Source organism: Vulpes lagopus, chromosome 3 (genome assembly GCF_018345385.1).
Source record: "Vulpes lagopus strain Blue_001 chromosome 3, ASM1834538v1, whole genome shotgun sequence".
Classification (NCBI taxonomy): Eukaryota; Metazoa; Chordata; class Mammalia; order Carnivora; family Canidae; genus Vulpes; species Vulpes lagopus.
Genome location: NC_054826.1, coordinates 77,224,640 through 77,241,669, shown reverse-complemented (window position 1 = coordinate 77,241,669; position 17,030 = coordinate 77,224,640). Strand labels below are relative to the sequence as shown.

Sequence of the window (17,030 nt, the reverse complement as noted above, 5' to 3'; positions counted from 1 at the left end):
ATATAAAAAAACAACAACAACCAGATTCTCTCCTCTTGCCATTCACCACAATTCTTTCTCCACACAATTTTACAGAACTTCTCTTAAAGGAGGGCATGCAGAAATGGCAGACAAGAATCACCTGCAGGACATTTAGAAAATACAAATGCCCAGATTTTATCCAAGACCAGTTAAATTTGAATTTTCAAAATTGGAGTGAGACGTTAGTATTTTACAAAACATTCCCTGGTGAATTTATCTGCAGATAGGTTTGACAATCACTAACTAGGAGATGCTCCTTTTAATAGGATTAACAGGCAGTGAACAAACTGTCAGAACATGATAGTGTGCTATGTACTGTAGAGGATACAAAAACAACCAAAACTTTTCTCTGTCTTCAAGGAGCTTTCAGCTACTCGTAGGAGAAAATTTCCACCCAGAAACTGATAAACAGCCAAAAGGTTACAAGTGGTGGGTATATGACAGAGTCAGAAACTAAATGCTAAAATAAAATTTAGAGGTGAAAAGCAAATGAATATTGGATTGGCCAAAGGTTTCATGACAGAGGAGGTAGGTACCTGAAGATTTAGAGGAATATGAAATTTAGAAAGATCATCCTTGACTTTTTCACATCAACTTTGGGTCATGTTTTCAGGACTGTAGGGAGCTACTTGAAATACTCGTATGTATGCAGCTTAAATTTCCAAGGCACCACAAAACCTTTGTAAATATAATTTATTATTTCTGTAAAGTTTCAGCTCTCAGAACAGTTCTTGAAGGGAATGCTATTGTTATTTTCAGCTAAGAAACTGACACCTTACAGAAGTAAGTGACAGCTTTAAGGAAGTATAGGCAGGCGCATATTAGACCTGAGGGAACAAGCAGGTAACCTCTGAGGAACTCATATTCAGGCTGTTGTCAATGTTTTTCAGGAAATCAGTGCTCTTTTTGCCTTTCTGGTCTCTTTTCTAGGTCATACAGTAAGGACAAATTTCCCCATAAGTAGCTGGGCAAAGCTCTGGTGGCATGATCCATGTCTAGTGGCCTAAAGCCTCCTTTGCATGTGATATTGAAATCAGTTCTTGACTACTTCCGTTCTCCTCTCTATAAGAACTAATAATCTCATTTTCATTCATTTCAACACAGTTTCTTTGCTATTGGACTTAAGTTTTATACAGAGAAAAAAGGCATGAAATGAATATACATTTTGCTTCCTTTCAAGAGTATCTTTTTTACACATGAAGTTTGAGGTATCTGGGTTTTCATTTTTGAAAATCACACCTTTGTAACACTTTAGTCAAAAGAAACTCATTAACTTTCTTTAATAGAAAAGCTAGAAGCATCACATGCTTATTTGAAGCCGAAGTTTTATTCTAGCAGAGGACACTGCATACTGCATACTAGTTGGCTTAGATCTTCTTTTTGGGGATCTGACTGAACATTGACCCCAATTACTGGCAATTTTTTGTGCTTCAGTGCTGCTGTTTCAGAACAAAAACTAATAACCTAATCCTATAGAGAAGCTTTATACACTTCCCCAGTGATTCTGTAGCTCATTTCTCCTTTTCTCATGGTCATTGAATTGATTTTTCCTTGTTGCTTGCACATGGTGCTCAATTATAGTGAAATTCCTGAATCAGAAGACAATCAGCTATCCAAGAAAGTATAGAACTTGAGAGGAAAATAAAAAATATTAAGCCTTCTATACTGATAATATCCTAGCCTTTTGCTTTCTCATCTGGAGAGTTTGTCAGTATTTTTAGGTTGCTCTATTAGGTAGTTTTGATTTTGTGTTTTGTGAGAGTATATCAGTTGCCACTATTAAGGGTAATGTGTAAATTGGTTTAATTTTCTATTTTGGGATATTTCTAAAATACAAATGGAGTAGGTTTTTTTCAGGGGGCTTTTTGGAGTTGATCTTAAAACCTGGCCATTAAAAATGAATTAGCCTCCACCAAAAGAAAAAAATAAGGCCAAAAAAAATTAGCCATGGGTTTACAGAATCCAATACAGGGGAATGGCAAAGAATAAGAGCTGTGAAGTTTCCCTTCCAGGAAATAAGTTCAAACTGAAGTAGGAGGCCAAAAATTATGCTAGGAGAAAAGTTTCTAGAAAAAATGGAAATGAAGAATTATCTGACAAGTTATATTTGTGAGCAATTCTGAAATGCTAGTTGCCAGGGACGTAGAAAGACCTACGAGTAAGTACAGAGAAAACCAAGTGAATTATTTTAAAAAGATGCAGTGAATAACTCCAGGAAAAATAAAAAATTAAGTTTAGGGAAGGAAATAAAATTATGTGCATAATGGCCCACTAGTGAATTATATTTATATAGTGAAATGAAGTTAATTTTTAAAAACATGGAGATAAATATCAGAAGAAACAGATATTTGTATGTAATTGCCTTTGGAGAGCAGGGTTGATGTTGCTTGTCTTGGGAGAGCAATTTCTAGTGTAAACTACATAGGACTATTTGACTTTTAAAACTTTATACCAATATGATTTTCATGAAAAATTAAACATTTAAAAATACAATTTGTATTTCCAACTCCCTCTACCATAAGTACAAGGCTGGCATGCTTTCCCCAATGTTTTGTGGAGCAGTGATAAAGAGGGGTTGGCTTTTTAAGTATAAGGATTAGGAAGATTTCAGTGGATTTGGTGGACTGGAGGAAGTCTTAGGACTGGAGTTTGGTCTGGAAGGCTCTGGTCAAATGTTGTTAATAACTTCTATTGGCATTGATCCAGCACTGATAAATAAGGAGATAGACTCTCATATACTACCTCGGATTGAGTTTTGTGTGTTCACTGAGATGATGATTTTCTCTTTAACCATTATTGACTACAGGCACAAGTGTAATTCTCACTTTTCCTCTGGGTTGTCTGGGTGTGCATTGGGCCTATGTTTAAATCCTGGGTGTTTCAGAGCATCTTGCTGGATCTAAAGCACTCAAATGAATGTGAATGCAAGAGGCTGAGGGACTAGAACATATGTCAAAAAATGTATAAGGATTTATCTTGAACTCTTGTCTATACACAGAAATACTTTATATCTTCCTACTTAAAGTAGTTTTTCTCAGTTTACAAAATAGTACCCAAAGCGGGGTGGTAAGTTTGGGTTAATGATTACATTTTTTACTCGAATAAGTTTTAAAATCTTATGTCAGCTGGCTTTTGTAACAGGACTAATCATATGCATGCATCAATATTCTGTTGTGCCTTAGTCGTTCAAACATAGCAAAAATGTTTCTGAGGCTGGTAACCGGTCATTTGAGTTGAGGTATGTGAGTTTTCATGATCTTAAATATGTGGAGTTGTTTACACTTAGGTTAAGAATTAAGAGAGAGACACATTGTAGATTAGGCTCAGATTGAATAGAATATGTGTTTGGGTAAAGAAACTAATATTATTTAAATATCTACCTATGTATCAGGCACTTTACATACATTATTTCATTTTTTTAAAGCTGAGATACAGAGTGGTCCTGTGACTTCTCTAAGGACTTCTGGTTAGTGAGTTATGGAACTGAAGTTTTAACCAAAGTTTTACTAGCAACAAAAAAGTGAGAAGTTGAGCAATTTTTATCAGTACAAATTTGCTTACAGCAAAAATCACTTGCAAAGTTTTTAATAAGTGGAAATTGGGCTCTACTCCTAACCTACTAAACCAGAATTTCTGGGAGAAGTGCCAGGGAATTCTCTGTGACTTTTATGCACCCCCAAATTTGAGAACCACTGCTATGTCATAATTGTCATTATGCTCCAGTTATTTTTTTAGGATACAATGTGTTACCCTACAATTAAATTACTTTGAAGATTAGCCTTGTTTTATCACCTACTGTTTCTCAATCCCTCCGAATATGGTCAGATTTCTGGAAACTCTATATACAAAAAATGTCAGAAGATTATATTTTAGATTCAAATTGGGCCACAAAGAATTAGCATTTTCTCCTTAGATGGAATTTGTGGAATAGTCACACAAAACAATGGTAGAGTAGAAAAAAAAACAGAGCTGAGAAATTTTCTGTGTGTTTGTTCATGGCAAAAACCATGAATGAGATGCATCTGTTTCTTAATGACCGAAACTAGTTTTCCCTTAGTTTCCATGCATAGATTTCCACCCCTCCACTTGTTCTAATGGATGAATGGTGGTGCTAGTCCTTTATTCCCTTTCTCTTCCTCTTTTAGCAGTTTTTAATGCATAGTTTGAGCCTTTAACAGCTTAGAATTCGAGAAGACTGACTAATGTTCCCCAGAATTCCTAGAAAGATTATTACCAGAAATTTAATAAAAAGATAAAAATATAGACAAAAATTAAGTACAGTACAAAATTAAGAAATCATAGGTAAGGGGGAAAATGAGAGAGTTTGTATTGGCCCATGTTTTCATAAATCCTCATAAATGGGCCATGCCCTAAATATAACAGAAGATAAATGAGAGGATGAAGAGATGAGGGCAGTTTATATTCTTCCTATGGTGTCCCTTTCCCAAAACGGAAACTTGTTAATGTAGAAAGGTGGGGGGTATAGATATTTGCACAAAAATGTGTTTTTTCTTTTATAATATTCAGTATATTTTAAAAGAGAAGAATATAAGGTCACCAGCTCAATCTGGGATATTCATTGCGAGTTGAACAAATATATATTGAATGGGCTTTATATCAAAGTCCTCTGAGTTTGAAATACTGAAATCCTACCTAGAGAGTCAGGAAACACAAGTTCTGGTCTCAGCCGTGTGACTTCAAGCTGGCCACTCATTTCCCTTGACTTTCAATCTCTTTCTTTGTAAAAGCAAGCCAGATATTTCTGAGGTCCTTTCAGGTACTATGAATCTATGTCTGCATTTACAATTGTGCCGTAGGAAAGTCTGAAATTTTTCTTTGGTGAATTAAAAGGTTTTAAGTGAGGTTATTATAAGTTTGTTTAAATTGATGAAAAATTACAATTGTACAGAAAGATACTTAAAACCAACACGACAGCCTTTATCTTTGGGTAATATATTCAGTTAATATGTGTCCAATTAAGGTCTCTAGTCAGCATCTGCCTGTTTCTGAGACAGTTATCAAGTTAGTTGTTCTGCTGATAAAACAAAATGCTAATATTTAAGGTGTAAGGTAGAGAGGAAAAACATTTGCATCCGGATCACCCTGAGGTGATATGTTCTCTGCATACTTTGCATTCCAGTTATTTTTGAACAGCTTTATTGAGGTATAATTGATGTACAATAAATGCACGTTTTTAAAGTATACCGTCTTGTAAGTTTTGACACGACATATGTCCACATGTCCAATATGATATATGAATTCATCACCACAATAAAGATAGTGAACACGTAAACACTCTCAAAAGAAACCTTGTGTCCCTATGTCATCTCTCTCTTCCATTTCTACCCACAAACACTCCCTCTTTTTCATTCGCCTGGAAACCAATGGTCTCCTTTCTGTCACTATACATTAGTTTGCATTGCCTAGAATTTTATATAAATAGATTATATAGTGTGTATTCTGTTTTTCAAGAATGTTTCAAGATGTTTTTCAAGCTGAGCCATTATTTTGAGATTCATCCACATTGTTGCATGCATCAAGACTTCATTCTTTTTGTTGTTAAATACTATTCCATTGTATTCCATTGTATGGATAAAATATATCTTGTTTATCCATTCATCTATTGATCCACATTTGGGTTGATTTCAGTTTGGGGTTGTTACAAGTACAGCTATTTTGTACATCTTTATACAAGTCTTTATATGGACATATGCTCTTGGGTAAATAAATACCAAGGAATAAAATGGCTGGGTCATAGGGCAAGTTTATGTTTATTTTAACTTTATAAAGAATTTCCAAATTGTTTTCCAAAGGCATGTTTCCATTTAACCTTTTTACCAGCAATATGTGATCCCTTTATCATTATGAAATGATAATGTTAGCATGGCATATCTTTTCAAATACTTTAACTTATTTGTGTCTTTATATTTTAAGTCATAGGTTTTTGTAAGCATCATATACTTGGTCAGTAATTTTTTTATTTAACATGATAGGTAGTCTCTGCCTTTTAACTTGGTTGTTTAGATTTACACATCATATGATTACTAACATGACAAGATTTAAATCAACCTCCTATTTGATTTCTCTATATGATCTTTGTTCCCCTTTTCCTGCCTTATTTTGGGTCAACTTTTTTTTTGGTGCCATTTTGTCTCCTTTGTTAGCTTATTACCTGTAATTGTTTCTTCTGTTATTTTAGAAGATGCTTTAGGATTTACCGTATATATCTTTAACTTATCACAGTCTATCTTCAAGTGGTAACATATCATTTTATATCATATCATATTATAAGGACTTTATAACAGTTTACTCTCATTTTTACCTTCTTGATATTGATGCTATTACTGTCATTCATTTTACTTCTATATATAAACCCCATATTTGATTATTATTTTTACTTGCACAATTAGCTTTTAAAGGTATTTAAATAATAAAAGCCAAATGTTTATTGCCTTTGTGTAGATTCAAATTTCCAACTAGTATCATATTCCTTTTACCTGAAAGAATTCTTAAAGCATTTCTTATACTACAAGACCACTGGTAGTAAATTCTTTCAGCTTTGGATTTCAGAAAAAAACTCCATATCACTTTTTTTGGAAAGGTATTTTCACTGGGTGTAGAATTCTAGATGGATAGAGTGTTTTGACCTTTCATAATTTAAAAAATGTTGGTTCTCTGTGTTTTCATTCGCATTGTTTTTGACAAGATATCTGTTGTCCTTACCTTTGCTCCTCTGTATATAATTTAAAATCTTTCTCTGGCTGCTTAAAAATTTTCTCATTTTCTCTAGTTTTGGACAATGTGGTTATAGTGTACCTTGTAGTATTCCTTACATTTCTTATTTTTTAGTTTTTGAGCTTCATTGAAGTTTATAATTTTTATGAATTTGAAAAATTTTTGGCCACCATGTGTTCAACTATCTTTATTTGGTTCCCACCTTAAAGAAGGTTTACACATACATTAAAGAACTCTAATTACACATACATTAGTCACTTGAAGTTGTACCACAGTTTACTGATTTTTTTTTGTCTTTTTTACTTTCTAGTATTTTTTTCTCTGTTTCATTTTCTTTTTCTGTTTTTTTTATTCCAGTGTGTTAACACACTCATTTATATTCATTTCAGGTGTATAATATAGCAATTCAACAATTCCATATATTATTCAGTGCTCCTCAAGGTAAGTGTACTCTTAATCTCCTTTGCCTATTCACTAATCCCCCAACTCCCCTTCCCTCTACTATCTATTTGTTCTGTATAATTAAGAATCTTGTTTTTGGTTTGTCTCTCTCTTTTTGTTCCTTTATTCATGTGTCTTGTTTCTTAAGTTGCACTTATAAATGAAATCATGGTATTTGTCTTTTTCTGACTGGCTTATTTCACTTAGAATTATACTTTAATTATATAATTATACTTGCAATCATATCCATGTTGTTGCAAATGGCAAGATTTCATTTTTTATGGCTGAATAATATTCCATTATATATATATATATATATATATATATATATATATGTATATGTATATATGCCATACTTCATCTATTCATCTATCAATGGACTCTTGGGCTGTTTCCATAACTTGACTATTGTAAATAATGCTACAATAAGCATAGGGGTGCATGTATCTCTTTGAATTAGTGTTTTTGTGTTCTTTGGGTAAAAACTTGCAAACTTACTGAATTCTTTAATCAGTTCGAGTCATTTTTTGGTAGAGTGCTTTGGGTTTTATATATATAGTATCATGTCATCTGTAAATAGTGAAATGTTTACTTCTTCCTTACTGATTTGGATGCCTTTACTCCTTTCTCTTGCCTAGTTGCTGTAACTAGGACTTCCAGTACTATGTTGAATAAAATTGATGAGAGTGGACCTTCTTGTCTGTTTCTGACCTTAGGGAAAAAGCTTTCAACTGTTCCCCACTGAGTATGATGTTTGCCATGGGTCTTTTATATAGTCTTCATTATATTGAGGTACATTCCCTCTAAACCAACTTTTTTAAGGGTTTGTATCATGAGTGGATGTTGTACTTTGTCAAATGATTTTTCTGCATATTTTGAAATGATCATGTGGTTTTTATCCTTTTACCTATTGATGTGATATACTATGGTAATTGATTTGCAAATATTGAACCACCCTTGTATCCCAAGAATAAGTCCCACTTGGTAGTGGTGAATGATATTTTAAATATACTGTTGGATTTGGTTTGCTGATATCTTATTGAGGATTTTTGCGTATAGGTTTGTCAGAGATCGTTGCCTATCTCTTTTTGTGGTGTCTTTTTTCTTTTTTTAAGATTTTATTTATTTATTTATTCATGAGAGACACAGAGAGACAGAGACATAGGCAAAGGGAGAAGCAGGCTCCCTGCAGGGAGCCCAATGTGAGACTCTTCTGTGACTCCAGGACCATGTCCTGAGCAGAAGGCAGACTCTCAACCACGGAGCCACCCAGGTGCCCCTTTTGTTTATGGTATCTTTATGTGGTTTTGGTATCTGGGTGATATTGGTCCCAGAATGAATTTGTACATTTTCCTTCCTCTTCCTCCTTCCTCTTCCTATTTTTTGGAATAGTTTGAGAAGAATAGGTTTTAGGTCTTCTTTATATGTTTGATAGAGTTAACCTGTGAATCTGTCTGGTCCTGGACTTTCGTTTGTTGGGAGTATTTTAATTACTGATTCAATTCCATTGCTGGTAATTGGTCTGTTCAAGTTTTCTATTTCTTACTGCTTCAGTTTTTGTTATTTTTATGTTTCTAGGATTTTATCCATTTTTTTCTAGGTTGTCCAATGTATTGACCCAAAATTTTTCATATTCTCTTGCAATCCTTTGTATTTCTGTGATGTTGGTTGTTATTTTTCTTTTTTCATTCCTGATTTTGTTTACTTGAGTACTTTCTGTCTCTGTCTTTCTCTCTTTGGTAAGCCTGCCTAGAAGTTTATCAATCCTGTTGATCTTTTCAAAAATCAGCTCCTGGTTTCATTGATCTGTTCTATTGTTCTTAAAATCTCTTTATCATTTATTTCTGCTCTAATCTTTACTATTTCCAACATTCTGCTATATTTGAGTTTTGTTTATTCTTCTTTTTCTAACTCCTTTAGGTATAAGGTTAGTTTGTTTATCTGCAATTTTTCCTGCTTTTTGAGGCAGGCCTTTAGCTACAAACTTCTCTCTAAAAACTGCCTTTGCCTGATCCCAAGGATTTTGGACCATTGATATGTTTTCGAATTTGTCTCCATGTTTTTTTTTTTTTTAATTTCCTCTTTGATTTCTTGGTTGACCCATTCATTGTATAGTGGCGTATTATTTAACCTCCATGTATTTGTGTTCATTCCACATTTTTTCTTGTAGTTGATTTCTAGTTTCATTGTGGTGTGGTCAGAAAAGGTACATAGTATAACACTGATCATTTTGAAATTGTCGAGACTTGTTTTATGACCTAATATGTGATCTATTCTGGAGAATATTCCATATACACTTGAAAATTTGTGTATTCTGTTTTAAGATGGAGTGTTCTGAATATATATATTAAATCCTTCTAGTGCAGAGTGTTATTCAAACCACTGTTTCCTTGTTTATTTTCTATTTAGATGGTCTTTCCATTGATGTAAGTGGGATGTTAAAGTTCCCTACAATTCTTTTATTACTGTCAAGTAGTTCCTTTATGTCTGTTATTAAGTGTTTTTATATTTTGTGTGCTCCCATGTTAGGTGCATAAATATTTACAATTGTTATGTCTTGTTGGATTGTCTCCTTAATGATTATATAGTATCCTTCTTTGTCATTTGTTACTCTTTGTTTTAAAGTCAATTTTTTTTTTCTGAAATAGCTATTGCTACCCCCATTTTCTTTTGACATCTATTTGCTTAATAAATGTTTATCTATCCTCTCACTTCCAATCTGTAATTGTGTTTAGATCTGAAGCCTGTAGGGTTTTATTTGTTTGTTTTTAAATCTATTCTGTCACCCTATGCCTTTTGATTGGAAGATTTAGTTCATTTACATTCAAAATAATATTGATAGGTATGTATACATTGTCATTTTACTATTTGTTTTGTGTTTCATTTTTGTAGATCTTCTCTGTTCCTTTGTTCCCTTGCTCTCTTCTCTTTCCATAGTTGGCTTTTTTTAGTGATATACTTGGATTCCTTTATTTTTTGTATATCTATTACAGGTTTTTGATTTGTGGTTACCATCAGGTTTGTATATAACATCTTATGCATATAGCAGTCTATATTAAGTTGATGGTCACTTCAGTTTGAACCCATTCTTTACTCTTTCCCTCTCCATGTTTTAAGTATATGGTGTCATACTCTACATCCGCTTATTTTGTGAATCTTTTGACCAATTTTTTACAGGTATACTTATTTTCACTGCTTTTGTGCTTCCCTTTTTTTACTCTTATTTATGGTATTTTCTTTCCACTCATAGAGTCCCCTTTCACGTTTCATTTGGGGTTGGTTTAGTGGTCATGAACTCCTTTAACTTTTGTTTGTCTGGGAAACTTTTTGTTTCTCTTTCTGTTCTGAATGATAACTTTGCTGGATTCTTGGCTGCAGATTTTTCCCTTCCAGAAAGTGAAAGATTTTTCACTTTCTTCTGGCCTGAAAAGATTCTGTTGAGAAATCTGTAGCTAGCTTTATGGGGTTTCCCTCATATGTAACTGTTTTCTTTTCTCTTGATGCTTTTAAAATTGTCTCTTTATCATGGCTTTTTTTTTTTTTTGCCATTTTAATTATTATGTGTCTTAATGTGGACCTCTTTAAGTTGGTTTTGCTGGGGGATCTCTGTGCCTCCTGGATCTGGATATATGTTTCCTTCCCCTAGATTAGGAATGTTCCAGCTATTATTTCTTCAAATAAGTTTTCTGCCCCCTTTTCTCTCTTTTATTCTGCAATGCTTATGATGAGAATGTTATTACACTTGATGGCATCACTGACTTCCATAAGTCTACTCTCATTTTGCTCAGTCTACTCTAATTTTTTTTTCTGTAACCTGTCCAGGTTGATTACTTTCCATTATTCTGTCCTCACTGATTTGTTCTGCTTCTTCTAGCCTGCCATTTATTCCATCTAGTGTATTTTTAAATTTCATTTATTGTGCTCTTCATCACTGATTATTGGTTCTTTCTTATCTCGGTGTTGAGTCTCACTGATGATCACTCTTTTCTTAAGTCTAGTGGGTATCTTTATGATCATTACCTTAAATTCTCTATCAGGCATATTCCTTATCTCCATTTTGCTTGGGTCTCTTGCTGTGATTTTGTCCTGTTTGTTCTCTCATTTGAGACATATTCCTCTGTCTCCTCATTTTGTCTAACTTTCTGTGTCTGTTTCTCTGTGTTAGGAAAGTCAGCTATTCTCTTGCTCTTGAAAGCTCAGGTGGAATGTGTGCTTTTAACAACGTGACACTGGTCCTCTTCTACAGGAAGATGTGCAGCTGTTACAGAGACTAGGGTAGGCCTGAGCCACTCTGCAAAGCATGTGTGGATGGGGCATGCAGTTTTAACAAGGTGCTTATGTTTTCTGCAGAAGGTGACCAGCCCCCACTGCCACTGGGACCAAGACTCTACAAAGCAAAGAGTCAGCAGATGAGGTCTTTGCAAGGTTTGGCAAGTTTTGCACTGGTCTTCTGGGGGAGGGGATTTGCAGCACTGGAACTGAGGCACACCCAGCTGGAGGGAGCAGGGCATAAGGCAAACAAGTTAGGTAGTAAATGCTGGTACCATTGTTGATGCCCACAAGTTGCTATGTGTTTATCCTGGGGGCTGGGAGAGGGAAATGGCACCTGCCAACTCCTTTGTCTCTGGATAGTCTTTCAAAAAATTCTGAGATTCTCCTTCCCGTATGTCCCCAGAATTTTTCAAACCATTCCTTCTATGCTGTATCTCCCCAGGCTGTTTGTTGTACTGTCTCTTTATGTGCAGGGACAGAGTTTCCTTTTTTTAAAAGATTTTATTTATTTACTCATGAAAGACACAGAGAGAGACAGAGGGAGAGGGAGAAACAGGCTCGCTGAGGGAAGCCCCATGTGGGACTCGATCCCAAGACCCTGGGATCATGCCCTGAGCTGAAGGCAGATGCTCAACCACTGAGTCACCCAGGCATCCCAAGGACAGAGTTTCCTATTACCCTTCTGGTCCTCCTAGAGCCAAGTCTTTTGGTTTTTAAAGTTTCAGACTTTAATTCTTGCTGGATAAGAACTCATGAAGTTCAGCCTCTCTGGTTTTCAAAGCTGAATGCTATGGGCTGTGCAGGCTCCCCTGTGTGGTAGTCTGTTTCTCTCCCCTCTCCACATCTTCAGTTTCTTCTTCCCTTCAGTGGCCAGACTCATGGGGTTTAGTTTCCCATGACATCTCTTCTCTTCTTACCCTCTTTGATGTGGCCTCTTCTCTATATTTGGTTCTGGAGTTTGTTCTGCCAGTCTTCAGGTCATGTTCTGGGTTATTGACACTGCTGTGAGTGTTATCTGGTTGTATCCCATAGGATACAGTAAGCTTATGGTCCTACTCTTCTGTCTTCTCTGGAAGTTCCTGAGTTTCATTTTGGATAGTATCAATTATTGTCTTCAATTTCATTAAACTTTACAATATTTCATCTGTCCTTAATCTCATTAATGTCTTTTTCTTCTAGTTTTTATTTCCAGGATTTATCTTCTGGTTTTCGCCTCTGAAGTTTATATGGTCTTTAAAAATATATCTTTATATTTAGTATATTTAATTTCTTCTTCAGTTCTTTGAACATAAAAGTATAGCGTAATAGTTTTCCAATGTTTTTGTCAGCTATTTTTAACATCTCTGTCAGTTTTGTCTGATATTTCTCTTTATTATAGGTGGCATTTTTCTGATTGCTTGCATGCTTGACAATTTTTGATTAGATGTAAGATATTGTGTTTTACCTTGTTGAGTGCTGGATACTTTTGTATTTCTATAACTATTGTTGGGTTTTGTTCTGGGACACAGTTATATTTTATCAAACTAATCAATAGTTTGATTTTTTTCTGCCATTGCTTTTATACATGAACTGTATTTTGTCTGGGTTTAATTACTCTTCACTGCTGAAACAAGACTCTTTTGAATACTCTATCCAATGGTTCATGAATTATGAGTTTTTCTTCTCTGGCAGGGAATTGGTCTAGTCCTGCACCCTAACTGAGCCCAGTAACCATGGCCCCATGTGGGATCTGAGTGCTGTTGTTTCATCTTTTTGAGAATTTCTTTCCCTAGCCAGAGGTGGTTTCTGCACATGTATGCCTTGATCATTACTTAACTGAATACTTGAGGAAGACCAAGGATATATTATTAACAAGCATGCCAATATCGTTATTTTTGTGTGGTATTCTCAATGCAAAATATAAGAAGGAAAATGTCATTCCAGTTATAAAACTCTGTATAGTTTTAGAGCATGTGACTATTTAGCCCAACTTGCTGTGCTGATCCATTTACTATGCATTGAGTAACTTGCATCTAAGGGCACTGTAGATGGTAATGAGGTTTTGAATGCCTTTACATGAGACCCAAGTCTTATCTTTGAAGGATGACGCAAGTGATCATTACTGCTGATGAATTTTAAATAGAACAATCATCCTGATTGCTTTGCTTAAGTCTGACTCAGTAAGCCAGCTAAAGCATTTTCCCCATCATACAGACTCCTCAACAAATCTCAAGATTTTACCAGGCATTTTCATGAGAAAATTTGAAAAATGTTCAGGCTTCACATACTACTATCAGGCCAATGTGACTCCTTTTTATTTTGCCACAATCTATGGAAATGAAATAGAAAGGGGAAATAATATGGAATAAAGTTAGAGAAATTAAAATCAAACCTTGAATTTCATAATTGACTCTTATGCTAATTCTCTTTTATATTTTACTCTTATTTTCACTTCCCTTTTGTGAATTCACTTTTTAGCTTTTGAAAATTATTTATGATTCTTCAAATCCTTTAAGAAAGGAATGAGTCATAATATATTTTGTACATGTTAATAGTCTTCTACTAGGTTACAGCAGGTGGCTGACCTACTTGAAGGGCAGATACGTCACATCTTCAGCAAGTAAAGAATTAATCATCACCTGATGTGATGCAAAAATTGAAAGACCTTAGTGATTTTTGCAGCCTAAGATTGGCAAGATTATGGCATGATGGCCCTCATTTTTCTGTCCCATGTTTATGGCTAATTTATCACAAAACACTCTTCCAATTCATCAAGATCTCAACTGCCTTAAGTCAGTACCCTAGGCAGCTACTACCAATCACTCAAAGTATGGCTGTAAACTCAATCCTATCTGCAATTCAGAAGTTAGTGCATTCTTTTAATTTTATAGTCCAAGAATTGGGACTTCCAATGAGCTATAGAGCTTACATTGGGACTAGGTCCCCAAATCCAAGCATAGTCACTCCACAATGTCTCCATAGTCCTAGAAGGCCAAATACTTTTGTGTGTGTGTGTGTGTGTGTGTGTGTGTGTGTGAACATACAGTGACAAAGCAGACATTTAGACACAAGATGACAGACAAAAATGAAAAGATTTGCATCCTTTCCTGTTATTGTCAGACTGAACCTACTTCTGAAATGGAAAATTTTATCAAAAGAAAAAAAAATTTTCAGCTGACTTAGAAACTTACCCTGCTTGTCAAGCAACCAAAAAGAAAAGATTAGTGTGAGATTTTTTTTTGCTGTTGTTCACTTTTGTTTTTGTTTTGTTCTGTTTTTTTTTTTTCCTATCCAGCTTTGTGCAGAGCCAAAGAAGAAGAATATCCACAGAAGAATATTTCAAGGTCATTGAAAATCTCCACCAACTTCAAAACCCTCTCCCATTTTCAGTTTCTGATACATGAAGTTCCCTTAGTAGATATATAGCTTATGAGCACCAAATGAATTATTATGCTGAAAAATTAATTCCTATGGAGAGGAAGGATATTATTGATTAGGGTGTCAGTAGGTATCAACAGATTCTTTTCTAAGAGAAGTTTGTGATAAGGGGTGAGAGGAGAGTACATAGCAAGAGAGAAAATGTGGGAAAAGGAAGCTGGGATAATACAAATTCCAGGGTGTTTTTTATGCAATATTGAGGATAAGTGCAGATTGAGTGAGTTGCCCAAGCTCTTTCAGGTGAAATTGAATTTTAAATCCTAAATTCCTTGATCTAATTCACATTATACTCTACTGAATTGTACCTGACCATTCCTCAGACCCTCTCCATGAGCAAAAATTATCTACCATGAAGAGTTTCAGATAATCACTATTGTTAAGTAAACACAATGTTCCAAGCTATATCTTTATTGCTTTTCCTATGTATTACCTTACTTAGTACTCATAGAAAACTTATAACATACATTCTTTTATTATCTTCACTTCACAGATAAGAAAAGTGAATCTTAGAAAAGTTAAATAATTTGTCTAGGGATTTCTGGCTAGAAAGTGATGGTGGAAATTTGAAGTACAATCCAACTGTTGCAAGCCAAACTTCTAGTCACTATACTAATATGCTTCCTATCTTATCAGAACCAGATAAAAGAATCTTAGCCTTGTTTTGTATTTTCCTTAGAAGAAAAATGAAATTATGAGACAATAAAATAATTCTAAGGAATTCATACTTTCTCTTTTGTTAAAAATCAACCAAAAAATGTAAAATGATATCTGATGTAAGATTTAGAGATACCTAATTGCAGAAATCAACCACCAGATCAAGTCCTTTGATTAAAGTTGGACTTTCTATACTTAAAAAAAACCCTGCTTAATTATACAGTTGGATGTTAAATATTATAATACATTTGTTATAAACCTCATCCTTATATCTGTTTACACATACACATATTTACATGCACAAATATGATGCCAAAAATATATAACAAATCTTCACAGTTCAAGGGCCTTCTCACAGAATTATGTAGGAGCCTCTTTCTGGCTGGTTGACTGAGCAGAGTTCAGCCTGGGAGCTTTTTAAAGGCTGAGGACAACATGCATCTACATGTTTGTTTTGTTGAGGTTAAAATCTGTGAGTTTTGGTGGTGATTTTTTCTAATTGTAAATTCTTGATAGGTCTGTAGTTAGAAGCCAGAGGAAGTTGAAGGGGACTCTGGATGGAATGAAGAACAATGTTTGGAAATGAAGAGCTAGAACCTGGAGCTCAACTCTTAGAAGAATTAATGGTATTTTTGCTTGTTGATGGAAAGTTCAACAATTTTGAAGATGGAGCAAGTATCCATAAAGAAAAGCTTTTGAAAACTGTGTCTAGGTCTTTATCCAGAAAATCCTTTTTTGGGAGAAAAATGAGAAACTTGCTAATAAACATTAAAATTATCTCTATTGAATCCACACAAGCAGATTCATTTACCTCAGAAAACTTGAAGCCTAATAATACCTCTGCATATTATAAAGTTTTGGGATAATTATTTTAATTTGGTGCAACAAAAGCAAACAAAACAACAAAAGCCTTCTGCTATAAAGCTATATAATACATATATAAGTATAATATAAAATGCTTGCCTTGCAAAAGTATAAAATACATGTGTATGAGTATAAATATAAAAGGATAAAAATAATAAAGATAGTATCTGGTAAGTGCCAAATGTCTAAACCAACTAATAATGGCTACTGAGAGTTCCAAGGAAGAATCAGAGACTGATAAGAGAGAAATGGACCAAGAAACCTAACCCATAGTTTTATCCAAAAGGAAATAAGACTCAGAAAAATTTTTTTCCTGAAGTTTAAACAGCTATAGAAATCTCTCACTGAGTGTAAATCTTCTGATTTCCTGGTCTAAGACATCTGCCATCACATCAGGCTATCAGGGAAAGACTCACGAAACAGAAAGAATTAAGCTAACCCTTGCAGGAAGAGTAGGTAGGGCACTTTAACATTTCATTGTTCTCGGGGGTTTGCTTACTTGAGGTATGCTAAATATTAAGTTAATGGCTACCTCCAACAGTTGATTGAAAATGATATGTTTGGCCAACCAATATTTGTTCTTGAGCTTGGATGGACCCAAAATGAGTCACAGATACTTCATCGTC

At 34.5% G+C, this 17,030-nt stretch overlaps 1 long non-coding RNA gene across 2 annotated transcripts; it reads left to right on the top strand.

Moving 5' to 3' along the window:
• The first annotated feature begins 3,184 nt into the window (after positions 1-3,184).
• On the top strand, positions 3,185-16,332 carry LOC121486247. 2 transcript variants are annotated; one of them, XR_005986587.1, is made up of 5 exons: positions 3,185-3,259; positions 7,146-7,197; positions 11,548-11,622; positions 14,744-14,792; positions 16,057-16,332. It is a non-coding gene; the product is annotated as an uncharacterized LOC121486247 (long non-coding RNA). The 2 variants fall into 2 exon arrangements; XR_005986588.1 differs by lacking the exon at positions 11,548-11,622 and having other exon boundaries at positions 3,187-3,259.
• The last annotated feature ends 698 nt before the right edge of the window (positions 16,333-17,030 follow it).